This window comes from Dipteris shenzhenensis, chromosome 26 (genome assembly GCF_047967505.1).
Source record: "Dipteris shenzhenensis isolate YYH24624 ecotype China chromosome 26, Dip_SZ_1.0, whole genome shotgun sequence".
Classification (NCBI taxonomy): domain Eukaryota; kingdom Viridiplantae; phylum Streptophyta; class Polypodiopsida; order Gleicheniales; family Dipteridaceae; genus Dipteris; species Dipteris shenzhenensis.
In genome coordinates, this window is record NC_141621.1 from 49,987,897 (window position 1) to 50,000,683 (window position 12,787).

Below are 12,787 nucleotides of genomic sequence, written 5' to 3' on the forward strand. Positions count from 1 at the left end.
TAGCTTGCTCCAAATGCATAAAAATGTAAACGCCTTAGTTGTTGCAAACACCTTCCAAGGCTAGGTTGAGGTCACTAGGAGCTCGAAGACAAGTTGAAATAGCTCCAAAAGGTGGAGAAATGCTAAAAAATAGCTATTGCTCTAAAAACTTTACTAGAATCAAAGTTGCTCTTTGTAGAATGCCATTTTGGTGGCATGTTATCATGGGAGAAGCCCATGTCTATTGCACCATGGGTCATATATTGGATCATCTCCTATTGCTTGAGGTGTAGCATGGAACCATTAGAGACATTGTTATGAGGGCAAGTGAGAAACCTTCTAGTAGCTCTCATGTACCAAAAACCACACTTTGCTTTGCTAGTATGGACAAGGGAAGTGCCCTCAGTTTGCTTTACTAGTGTTGACAAGGGAAGTGCCTTCTAAGACAAAAAATCCACACTTTGCTTTACTACTAGTGTGGATAAGGCAAGTGCCCTCTAAGACTAATCTAGCCTCAGTATGGCCATACTATCTAGTTTGATCAAGTTAAGTAATGGTGTGGAAGGGGGAATTTTTTTTGTGAGCTTTCCTGGTGAGCTTTTCAGGTTCAACCAAAATTTTGGTGAGCTTTTAGGGTTTAACCAAAATTTTTTAAGATTATAGTCCTAAAAGCTCACCAACATTTTTAGGAAGAGCTCCAAAATTTTCAAGAAGAGCCCTAAAAGCTCCCCAAAATATTTGTTCCCTTCATTTATTTGACCACACTTCATCAGCGTGACCACTCCATAGAGCATGATTTGTGTTTTGGAGAGCCCAAATTGAAGCCTACCCCACTAAGCCCACTTTTGATGTGCACTAGCACACATAAAAAGTGGGCTTCAAATTTTCAAAAGTTCACTTGCAATGTTGTAAAAAATGAAAATTACAAGCCATAAAATATAATATATCAAATGTTCCATCTCAAAGTTATAACTGTAATCGTGCACCATGACGATGATCCAACAGTTCACATGTTTCATCAAATTTCACTTCTCAATGCAATCCAACATGATTTCAGTACAATATTATTGTCTCATTCTACCATGTTGCATTGCCCCTTTCCTTTGTCTTGAGAAAGCATCTTATATCTCATATTCATTGGTCCTTTTGTCTTCTCCTCATTGTGATTACTACCTACTTCTACTCTGATCTCACCTTCTATTTTTGTGCATCATAGTCATCCACATTCTCCATTGTGCATACTTATTCCATTTCACATTAACATGGATCTATACACAATAATATTTGAAGTGGAGAAAGTTATGATGACCTCTCTCGGGTAAGTTACTGACTAGCAATGAGTTCACAAGTAGTGCAAGCATAGACGTGAACCATTGACACTGTTTGAAGCGATAGGAGAGGGAAGAGCTTGAGAAAGTAAAACGTTGCTAAGAGGAAATAATCACCTTGATTGCAAACTGGTGAGAGCTATATTCATTGCTCAACACAATTAGAGTCATGATTACAAGGATTGCATTTTCACGTAATCATGTGAATTTTCTTGTGATTACGTGTCATGATGATGTATTTCACGCATTCACGGATACAATCATGCCTTTATGCTATCAGGTGGCCCTGACCTGGAAACTGCATACATGCCGATTGTAGTAGGAACACTACTGGCGGTATCCTGGTATCATCGGTAGTTTTACACAATAATACCAGTGGTAGTATTAACCATACCGTCAGTATTTTTACTACCGCCTATAGTTAAAGGATTACCGCCGATAGTAGTAGCACTACTGGTGGTATTGTGCTACTTACCACCGGTAGTACTACTACCACCAGTAGTACTACTACCGGCAGATGCCCCAAAATATATGCCAACCGCCGGTTTCATTTTCACTAACAGTGGATTGAGAAGAGGTAAAAATCCTCCTCTCTCCAAATCTTGGCCAAGGGGCATGGTCCAGGAAGTGGTTCCTGGTCCCGCGTCTTGAATAGGATGGGGAGCTAGTTGGAACCATGACCTGGAACTAGGTTTCCCTGGCCCTCCACATAAAGGGGGGGTTTTTTAATCAAAATTTTTAAGAAATTACCTTGCATTTCTTGCATGCATGCATTGAAAGAATCATTTGTTGCATGCGTGTAGTGAAAGAATAATTTGTTGCATGCGTGCATTGAAAGAATCATTTGTTGCATGTGTGCATTGAAAGTATCATTTGTTGCATGCATGCAGTGAAAGAATAATTTGTTGCATACGTGCATTGAAAGAATCATTTGTTGCATGTGTGCATTGAAAGAATCATTTGTTACATTGAAAGTTATTAATCTTCAAACTTTAACATTAATGCTTATAGCATGATAACTCATTTGCATTTCATGTAATTTTTAAAAAAAAGAATGCATAGGGTGGGAGTTATTGTCAAATGCTTGCCTGCTCACTATTGTGTGGCAATTGTAGCTATTTTGCTAGTGTCAAGCAAGAAAGCTTTCTGCATACACATAGCAAGATCTAATCTCAAGCATGGCCTCAATCGTCACTAGCACTAAGCGAAAAGTAGGGAAAGAGCTAAGTAAGGGCGAGCGCAAGAGAGTGATGAGAAGCATTCAGGATGCCTTTTTTATTAGGGTGTGCAACATGGAGGAGAGTGAGATGGAATCAACCCTATCTAGTTTAGAGGGAGTTAGCACTATGAAGAGGAGGATTCTTGATGATCCTAAGACCAGTTTGCAGTCTGAAGGTCATGATGACCTTGCAAGCCGGTGCAATGGGAGATAGATGCCATGCTTTGGGTTGATAGCTTTATTGGGAATGCGGAGACCTGCTTCAATGAAGCATGCAATGTAGACCCTACTCTTGCACAAGAGTTTGATGTCTTCAAACTAACACAATGGATGGGTGTATGGGCCAAGCACAAGAATAAGGTCATTGTGTCAAATTGCCATGTTATAATGGCTAAGAGCTGGGAAATGAAGGCTGCAATAGCTTATGGGTGAGCTACGTGCACTATATTTAAAGTATGGTTGGTAGGAGCTGCAAGGTTGCCATTTCACGTGGAATATGCCAAAAAGTAGAACAAGGGGAATATTGGGATGCATACATGAGAAGCAAGGAGAGAACAATTCATGCAGATTTTACACCCAGTCCTTGTACATGTGATCGCAGCAACACGAGAAGAGCCATTGTGGACCATCATGCTATACTTTAATGGAAGTAGCTTGTTGCAGTTCCTTCAAATTATGCTGATGGACCAGGGTAGGCTCACATGCTACTTCCACCATGTTCTAAGAGGAGGAGTGGATCTGATGACCATAGCAAGCGAGGAAGTCCAAGCTACATTGGAGAAGGAAGATATTGCCCGAATCAATGTCTTTTGTGAGAATCTCCTCCATATCATCCATGCACTTGTGGATGGTTTGGGAAGGCTGCACGCGGGAAGGTGGAATTCTCACCTTCCTTCACCTTGTTACATTTGCTGGCAGTAGATTCTTTCACCTCTTCGTGACATAAGGGCATGGGTCACCATCAATTGTCCTTTTAGGAGGATTTTGACAAGTGTCCCATCACAAGATGCTTCTTTATCCTTTTGAGTAGAAAAATCAATAGTCCTCCCACATGGAGCCCAAGAGGACCCTCCTCTTTTCCACATGTCAACATCCTCCACATTCCACATAAGAATTCTAGAAGGATTCCTTTTGACTCCACACTCCTCCACACTTTTCCACATGCCCTCCACATGCTATCCATGTGCACTCCCTATTATTTTAGTACATTATTGAGTCCATGTAGGCTTTTGGCCTAGTCTAAATATATGACTCATTTCTATTTCCCAATTACAAAGCAAATAATATATCTCCCAAACCATTCTATCCCTATACCAAGGTATTTATAATTCATACCCGTGGTATTTACAGTGATGCACTCCACTCTTAATCACATTTGCAATCATTTTCACTAATTATTCTAATTAGTGTCAAACCCACATTAATGATTACATGAAATAAAGTAGTCAATATTAAAAGATTGTCAAGCCGCAATGAGAGTAGCCGCAAAGAGCCATCTCTCACCACCAACTTCTCCATCATGCTTCTTGGTTCTTTTTCTGTGGCTAGCTTTTGTCACCTTGCGGGCCCCACAAATCCTCCCATAGGTTTCAAAACAAAATATCATTTTTTGTTGTCACATCTTTTCCCCACCCCAGCAAATCCCCATGCTTCGCATGGGGGTCTACTGGGCCATGGTATCCGTGGATAAAACACTTTTAACCGGTACTCATTGGCACGTCCAGGGACCTCTTGACCATTTGCATCTTCCAAAAGATAAGTGTTATTTTTGAACTTTTTCTTCACTCTAAAGGGACCTTCCCAGCGCCGAAGGAGTTTCTTGTCTAGCCGCTTCTCCACATGACCATCAAGCTCCATGACCAAGCTTCCTTCTTTAAGTTCTGGCTTCTTCTTCTTCTTGGTAAGACCATCATACCTTGCTTTGCGACGTTGTTGTATTGCCTCGAAATGTTGAAGTGCTTGAAGCCACTTCTCATCCAAGGTCTCCATCTCTACTAGACATTGGGCATGTGTTTCTTCTTCGTTGCACAACTCTTATGATTTGGCACAACTATCTGACTCTCTGAGTATCCTCATCTGATATGACTGTAGATGATAAGAGTACCTAGAAATGCTTTTGAATTAGTTGTATGTTCTCCTCTATAGGTGAAACACAAGTGCCATTAGCCTTTCTTAATAGGGTTATATCTTCATTAACTCTTTTTCATCTTATAAGTTGGAAGGTCTATTTGGTAGGTCTGTTTTCCCTGCCCACCAATCTCTAAAGTAAACCTTGGAACCATTTAACCTAATTTGCTCTTGTTTTCTGAGTTCCTTCTTGGACATAAGTAGCTCCACTTGTGCAACTAACAGCTATATCCCCTGCTCTAACCTACCTTCTCTAATTCTCTAATGTTTCTCTGAATTAGATCCATTCTCTGAGCCCTTACCTTGGCTCTATTTTTTCTATCTATCTTATGAATTTTTTGAGTATCGTCAATAGCTAAAGCCCAAGCATCTATAGCAAAAATGCCTTTAGCAAAGGCATTTTCCTAGGCTTTCTTTATCAAAGATTGGACACTCTTTAATGCAAAAAACTTTAGGTCTACTTTGAACCAAGAAGAACCCCTAACACTAGACCCAAAATCACAGCATAGCATGATAGGTTTATGGTCTAAAAGAGTTAAGGAAGAGAAAGCTCTAGTCTTTGAAGAGAGAAGATTATTGAAAAGACCCTATGAAACATAAAACTTATCCAACCTGGCTTCTCTCCTGTGATCTCCCAATGGACTATTACACCAACTAAACTCCCCATCTATACAAGCATCTACCATCTGCCAGTGCTCTTTGAATTTCTCCCAAGCAACCAACTCAGAATCTCTGATGACAGCGCCTTTTTCCAACCATCTATCCCTCTTCATCTCTACCATGTTGAAGTCCCCCATAGCAACACAGTTGACATCTACACATAATAAAGAATCCCATAAAAGTTTTCTGTGTGTTGCTGAATTGAGAGCATAAAGAGAAATTACTGCAAAGTTCATCCCCTTGATAAGGCATTTTAGTAGCATCCATCTATTTTGATCATCTGTGATAACTTGAGTGTCTCCTCCATTATAATGAGACAAGACTTGAATGGCAGTCCCACCCTTACCCTCCACATGGGAGGTGACATACCAAACTCTTCTTTTGTTTATAGTCTTCAATCTACCCTCTAGCAGGATTGAGGATGGAGTTTGAGGATGGCGACAGGGATGGAGAGGGTAGAGCCTATGAGGGTGATGGGCACATAGGTCACCCTCACTTCCCATCACCTCCCCATCTTGAATCCAATACTCCTCCTCTATTGCATGGTTCGCATGATCGACAAACAGTGACTGGGAGTCTCTTCACTGCACGAGCCAATACGAAATAGCTTCCCTTGCATGCGTTTGACGATTTCAAGGATTTCAATGAGCGACTTTTCTCAACTTTGGCTAGAACTCCTACTGTTGCCCCAGGAACCCTATACCAAGCCTTGCCCACTTCTACTACCCAGCTCAAAAACAAACATCGAAGCTCAAGTGAAAACGGAAGTATTCCAACTACCATCAGCAACTTTGATGCCATTCATGATACAAGTGAAAGAGGAGCCGATAGTAGTAAAAGCCACATTGCAGCCATTGATTTGCTCTCCAATTGTGAAGATGAAATTGGAGGAGGTGCCTCTGATTAAGATAGAGCCGAAATTATCACAACAAGCGAAGCGTCACCAAGAGACGAACGCTCAAGAGGAAGAAGAGACATTTTTAAAGTATTGGGTTGATTCAAATTGAGCCGAGGCTTCCTGCATCTAGCCAAGAGAAAACAAAAGACCTAATGCCCTAGGGAAACACAGAGTCAGGAGCTCCTGCACAATAAAATGATAGAGGAACACAACACTCTAAGGGAGAGAGTGAGTCTACCGGCCCAAGTAAGTTTGTTCTTGCCTTTTTAGATGATAACTTTCTTCATGACTTAGTCCTATGGCTGCGTATGCATGCCTTGGTAGGCTTCCTCCCTGCTGTCAGACCTCCAATGGCTTTTATAGAAACTTGGATTAGGACCAATTGGGTAAGAAAGAGTATGAATGTTTAGAATGTGAGATTCTTGAAAAAAAGGCCTTTTTGTCTTCCTATTTGAGAAGCCTGACATGGCTACAAGAGCCTTGCAGCATGGCTTATGGACCATTTGAAACCAACCATTGTACTTAGAATGGTGGTCCAAGGACTTTTCTCCAGATGCCCCTAGATCTACTAGAATTCCTATATAGGTAGAGTTACCTAACTTACCTCCCTATTTGTGTAATCAGTTACCCTTTCTGTGTTGTGGGTTGGGTGAGGTCCTTGGTGCGGACCATGAAAACTTCATCAATCCCAAAGGTAATCCCCAAATTTGTATTAAGATGGACATTGCAAAGGAGGTGCCCTCACAATTCTTAACAGAAATGGTATCACTTTTAGGGAGCAACCCTTGATATATAAGAATCTTCCCAATTCTTGTTTTGTGTGGTCTCTCCACACATGCTATTAAAAATTGTCCCTAAAGAGAGGCAAGCCCAAGGTGGCTGAGCCTTCTACTACTAAACAAGCTACTCCAATAGAGAGATGGATTCCCAAGCCTCCTGTGATTCCTCATAAGGGGAAACAATTTAGGGCCATATTGGGGCCTCAAAATAGGACTCTTTTGAGCCCTATTTTGATGTGTGCTAATGCACTTTCAAAAGGCACTTTGGAGCACCCCGTTTAATCCCCATTTGCCATTTGTTCGAGGCACAAGTGGAATAATTTAGGGCACTCTGGCAACAATCAAATGTTAATAACATACCTCTTTGATTTTTATATAGGTTTAGACACATTGTTGCCTAAGACAAGAAGACAGCAGGCTAGTAGGGAATAGGTATGATAGTCTACTACTACTAAAGAAAAGATCCATGTACTCCTCCTTTCATGGGAGTAGATTTCCTAGCAAGGCCAACCAGATGAAAAGTGCTTTGCTTTCAAGATGTCCCCTAGGGGGCCATCATTAGGGGTTGACCTTGTAAACCACTTGAGGCGAGGTGGGAATGGCTACCTTCTTCTCTTATGGGTTCACTTTGATCACACTTATCAAATCATTGGGTGGACTATAGTTGCATGTCATGTCACGTGTAGTCTCATTTCCAATTTATTCCATGCTCATTTATGCGATGTAGTGACCATTGGATTGACATTTTCTTGATTTCATGTGTGGTCTAGAATCCAATAATTGATCAATAGCATCATGTGAGATCAAAGAAGAAGACACAGCAAGCCGAGTTTTGCTTTGGAGAAGCTCAATGCAATGATGACACAGTTAGGCTGCCTAACTACCAATTTCCATGGATTTGGCTGATGAGGCCCAAGCAAATTAGAGCATAGTAAGGAATATGTTCAATGAGGGACAAAATAATGTCATGTTGGGACGAGAATGCACCTACCTTTTCCACTGGAAACAAAGTTTGATGAATCATAGGCAAAAGTTTGCAAAGGACTAGCAACACATAGAGAATCTATCACTGTATGAGAGATAGTAGTTAAGCACAACAAAGCAAGAGGCAGCTCAACAAAGCAAGTCCATAAGGGAGATGTGGTGTGATGGGTAGTTGGCAAAGGGGGTATTCCATCCATTGACATATGGCTTAATTAGTGTGAAGCACACATTAATCATTGGGAAAATCTAAGGTCAGGTTTTGCATGAATTTGAGATGTATCAATTTGTTTCCACACGTCATGAAGAGTCCATTAGACTTGGCACAAACTCTAAGAACAAATCTTGCAGAGAGTATGCAGAGTAGCTAGTTACCTAGAGAGAGGTATAAGTTAAAGATAACCTTGTATGATGCATGTGTGTCATACATGGCAAATGCCTTACTGCAAAGTGCAAAGCAACATCCATAGATGGTCAACAAGCATGATCCTACAACCTTTGGTAGAGAGGGAAACCAATAGAGAAGCCCCCCAAGTTGCATGAATGGAACACGAAGCAGTAGTAGGAATGCCCATGTATGCAGAGGCAAGGGTGGTTCATGGAGATAAGGAGATTGTCCAATGGAAGAGAAGCAAGGCTTGCAACATTGCAAATAGTTCCCCACAAACTTGGGCATGTGATGTAGACATGGGAGCGCATGAAATTAGATTTTCAAATGATGAAAAAGGAGAAGCCACGAACAAAGAGGGGCAGTGAACCCAAGCAACACAGCACAACAAGATGGTAGAGGGCTTGGAGAAGAGAGAGATTGATCTTAGCATCATAGAGGAGGTTATCAATCATTTGATGTGAGCGATATGAAGAATAGCACTCCATTCCAAGGTGAATTGTTTTGCGCTCATAGATAAGAAGACCAAGTGCGACCAATATATCAAACAAAGTGTCTGAGGGGCAATGGCTCCATGTTTTTTCTCAAACATTGCCACTCTAGACAAGGAGGAGCCAAAGCCGAGTGGATGTGGTTTTGTGCTGATGATTGGGAGCATACTTGACACATTGATTGAAATGTATTTTACCAACCAACACGTCCAAAGTTGATGTGGAAACAAATATCACATCTTCAGAGATATGTCATTTGCCAAGAGTTGGATTTAAGCTATAAAATGTGAAATCACCATGGGATTGAGGTTAGCTCTTTAGTTGTACCAAATACCACAATGTTCACTTCAATAGCATCAATGGTCCTTGGAGAACATAATCATAGTAATGCCTATAGCAATGCCATCAAATCTCTTAGTTATGTTCTTGCATAAGTTTAAGTGTGTAGATTTTTCTTTGGTAGGTGCTCTTATTTAGATTGATTTGCTCATCTCACTTTGCTCTCACAAACTTTTTTTTTTTTTGGGTCCATTGAGTTGGTACATATGAGTAAATGGCTACTTGTTGCATGAATTTCTAGTTTAATTGTGGTTCAATTCAGTGGTCATTATATTAGGTCAAGCTGAGTGGCTTTTGTCCAATCAATTTTGAGGCTTGTCGGTGTTTAGCATTTGTGTCAATGCCCTGTCAATGGCTCATTATTTGTTCTTATGCTTAGGTGTTGTGGTCGGTGGGGTGTTTGTAGTGCTTTATTCATCTTTAGTTTGTTGCTTGTTACTTGTTGTTCTTTTGCTCCATGTTTGTGTATTTCTATGGTATGTAGTTTAATAAGAGAGAATGCTAGAGTTTTCCTTCCTTTTTTAGTCACTTCATTAGTTATAGGGTCCTCTTGTGTAGAGTTTTATAAAATTTTTTTGCATCTCCTTTGTGGCTATATTGTTTAGACAGAGTTAATTTGTAAGCTATTGTTGCTTTTTTGTTTGCAAGAATAGATGAGTTATTGTTGTAGCATGAATATCTCTTGTCATTTGATTTTGCTTCCTGGCATCTTTATTTGTGTATGTTTGGGTCATTTTTTAGCCTCGTAATTTTGTTATAGGTGAATTGCTCCAATCTATTCTTCACATATTTAGTTTGATTTTGTTAACCTTTAGATGGAGACATGGAATTTTGAAGGAGGTAGCCAAGAAAATGACAAAATGCAAAGGAAATGCATGCCACATTGCTCAAGAGGACTATTGAGCCTGCAAAACATTGTGTCTTTCAAACTACCAATGAAAGTGGAGGCACCTATGATGTGCGCGTTAGGGCTGAGCTAATGCATAGTTGCCACAATTTTCAAGGGATTTGGCAAAAAAACTATACCTAGCTTACAAGCATCTTTATTATGTGCTCCTACGTATTCTGGGGTTGCACAAGGATATGCTTATTCACAAACCGACCCTCTTGGGTGCACCGGTTGTCTCAATACTTAGGTGGCCAAGAGTTAATGCACTTTGAAGCACTCATGTATTGTATCATAGGTATACTACCATACTAGTTATGTGAAGAAATGCTTCATTTGAATTTGCTTGTCCTATCAGAGCGATTTATTTTGCATGGAAAGGGCAAAGGAGGTAAATTTAGTAAGGGAAAATGAGGATAAAATTAGGTCCTCTCCACCAGACTTTGTAAGCAAAGACTCACAAAATTGTTAAAGGAGCTCGTGGAACTACTTGAAACTAATTTGGGAAGACTTAAGCTAAGTTGTGAGGCCTCAAATAAAAAATTATAAATTAATGAATGTAGTGTCCCATTAAAAGATTAACATAAGGTCCCATGGCCATCACTACGTCTATGAAAGTGTCCCTATGAAAATGTAAAAGATGTAGGGATGAAGGGGGTGGGAGAGGCACAAAGGGGGGGGGAGAGAGAGAGAGAGAGAGAGAGAGAGAGAGAGAGAGAGAGAAGGGGGGACGGGGGGGGGATGTCATGTCAGAGATTCAGTTCTACAAATTGCTACAATGGTTACAAGAAATAACACCAAGCCTTTTGACAAAACACTCATGTATTCTCTTTAAAGTTTCCAAAAGCAAGGTGATTTTGAAACTCTATCTCAAAAGCCAAATTTTCATGTGCTTGCCCCACATTGTTCTTGATATAACCACAAAAATGAAAGACTAGCATCGACTCATATATTTGGCTTTGCAAATCTCTCTCTCTATACAATGGCATCGACTTCAACATCAAAGAATGTCCCAAGATGGGGGCACTCATGACCAAGGATTACGTTCACGTTTTCACATTTGTGTTAATGGGTTATGAGTGTTGGTTAATTACTCTTCAAAGTAGCATGAAAACAACGTGATCATGTTGTTTATCGAAAAAAATCATCAAAAAATCGGATAAAACTACCGCCGGTACATAAGATACTACCGACGGTAGTACTAACATTATCAACTGTAATGATCATTATCTCAGTGGTATAAATACCAATGGTAATATACACTATTGGGATAATGGACATTACTGCTGGTAATGTTAGTACTACCGCTGGTAGTATCTTATGCACCGATGGTGCTGTGGGTTGCAGATTCCTAATTTCCTGCATAGACCGATGCTATATATTGGTGGAAATGGCGACATTCGATCCGATTGTGGTTCATATCCCGATATACCCTTTGGTAAGTTGGGAAAGAAAGTGAACCATGATTTGGATTTGACGATTCCTTGCATCTTGGGAAAATTGTAGACCACAAACATGAGGGCTAGTGGATGCGAGTGTTGTTGTGTGTTCTTGAGGGTGGTCTATACTCTGACTCCTTGCATTTTGGGGAATTTGTGGACCATGATCATGAGTGCCAATGAATGCGATTGTTAGTGAGGAGTATTGACTTTTAAGCTAAGGGCCTTAGGTATGAAGAGAAGGGGGAGGAGACGAGATGGCAATGATTTGAGCAGAAATAGGGCACGTGTTGTGACTTATGAATGCACAATAAAAAATGCTTGAAATTAGAAATGCTCGTCCACAATCTTCAAGACGAGTTGTGACTAGGCAAACTGTGGATGTGAGTCATGCCCATGCCAGTATTCATATGCTTGAAAATGTTCCCGGGGTTGAGCAAGGAGTTGCAGAAGAGGATCTCATAACCGAAATAGGCACTACCCCAATGCTTGATCCACCCCATGAGGTTGTTAACCAAGATATGGGGAGAGGATTTATGCGGGTGTCACAATCCTCTCAAAGAGTTATTCCACATGCACAGGGGAAAAAACGTAAGTCACATGGTCTAGAGTGGGACTTTGTCATTAATTTTTGTGACTACATTGAGTGGAAATGCAAGTATTATGGAATATAAAAATTTGGGTGAGCACCTCGGATAAGGGGACACTTACTTGGTGACTCAAGAAAGAGCATTCAGCATTGTGCAGCCTTAGGAGCTACTGCAGCAGCTCGTACCTTAATAGTGAAGTTGCAATCTTCTGGAAAAATACGATGAAGATTAATTTGGGAAAGTCAAGGTGTAAGTGGAGTAGAGTCTGTAAGCATACACGGTAACGGAAGTACAAGTGTTGTAGGCTCCCATGCTAGAACTCCTTGTGCGGGCACTAGCATACAAGATAGATCGCCACCTATGGCTCGTGAAGCTAGATCAGAAACTGCGACTCCTAACTTGAGGTCGCCCACGATAGTTGAGAGCATCCAGATTCAAGATTTGAAGAATGCACAATATGTACTTGGTAGATCAATCTTGCAATCAGGATATCCACCACTGAGTATGGTTGATAAGATGATATGAGAGCTACATGGAATTGCATTGCTAACTATGGATTGGCCTTCTTACCACACATTGCGTACGGCATTGTTAGATAAGGCATATGCAAAAGAGAAAGAGCATATAAATCGTAGCATTTTCGAGCACTTACATAACACTAGATGCACAATTGTCTCAGCAGA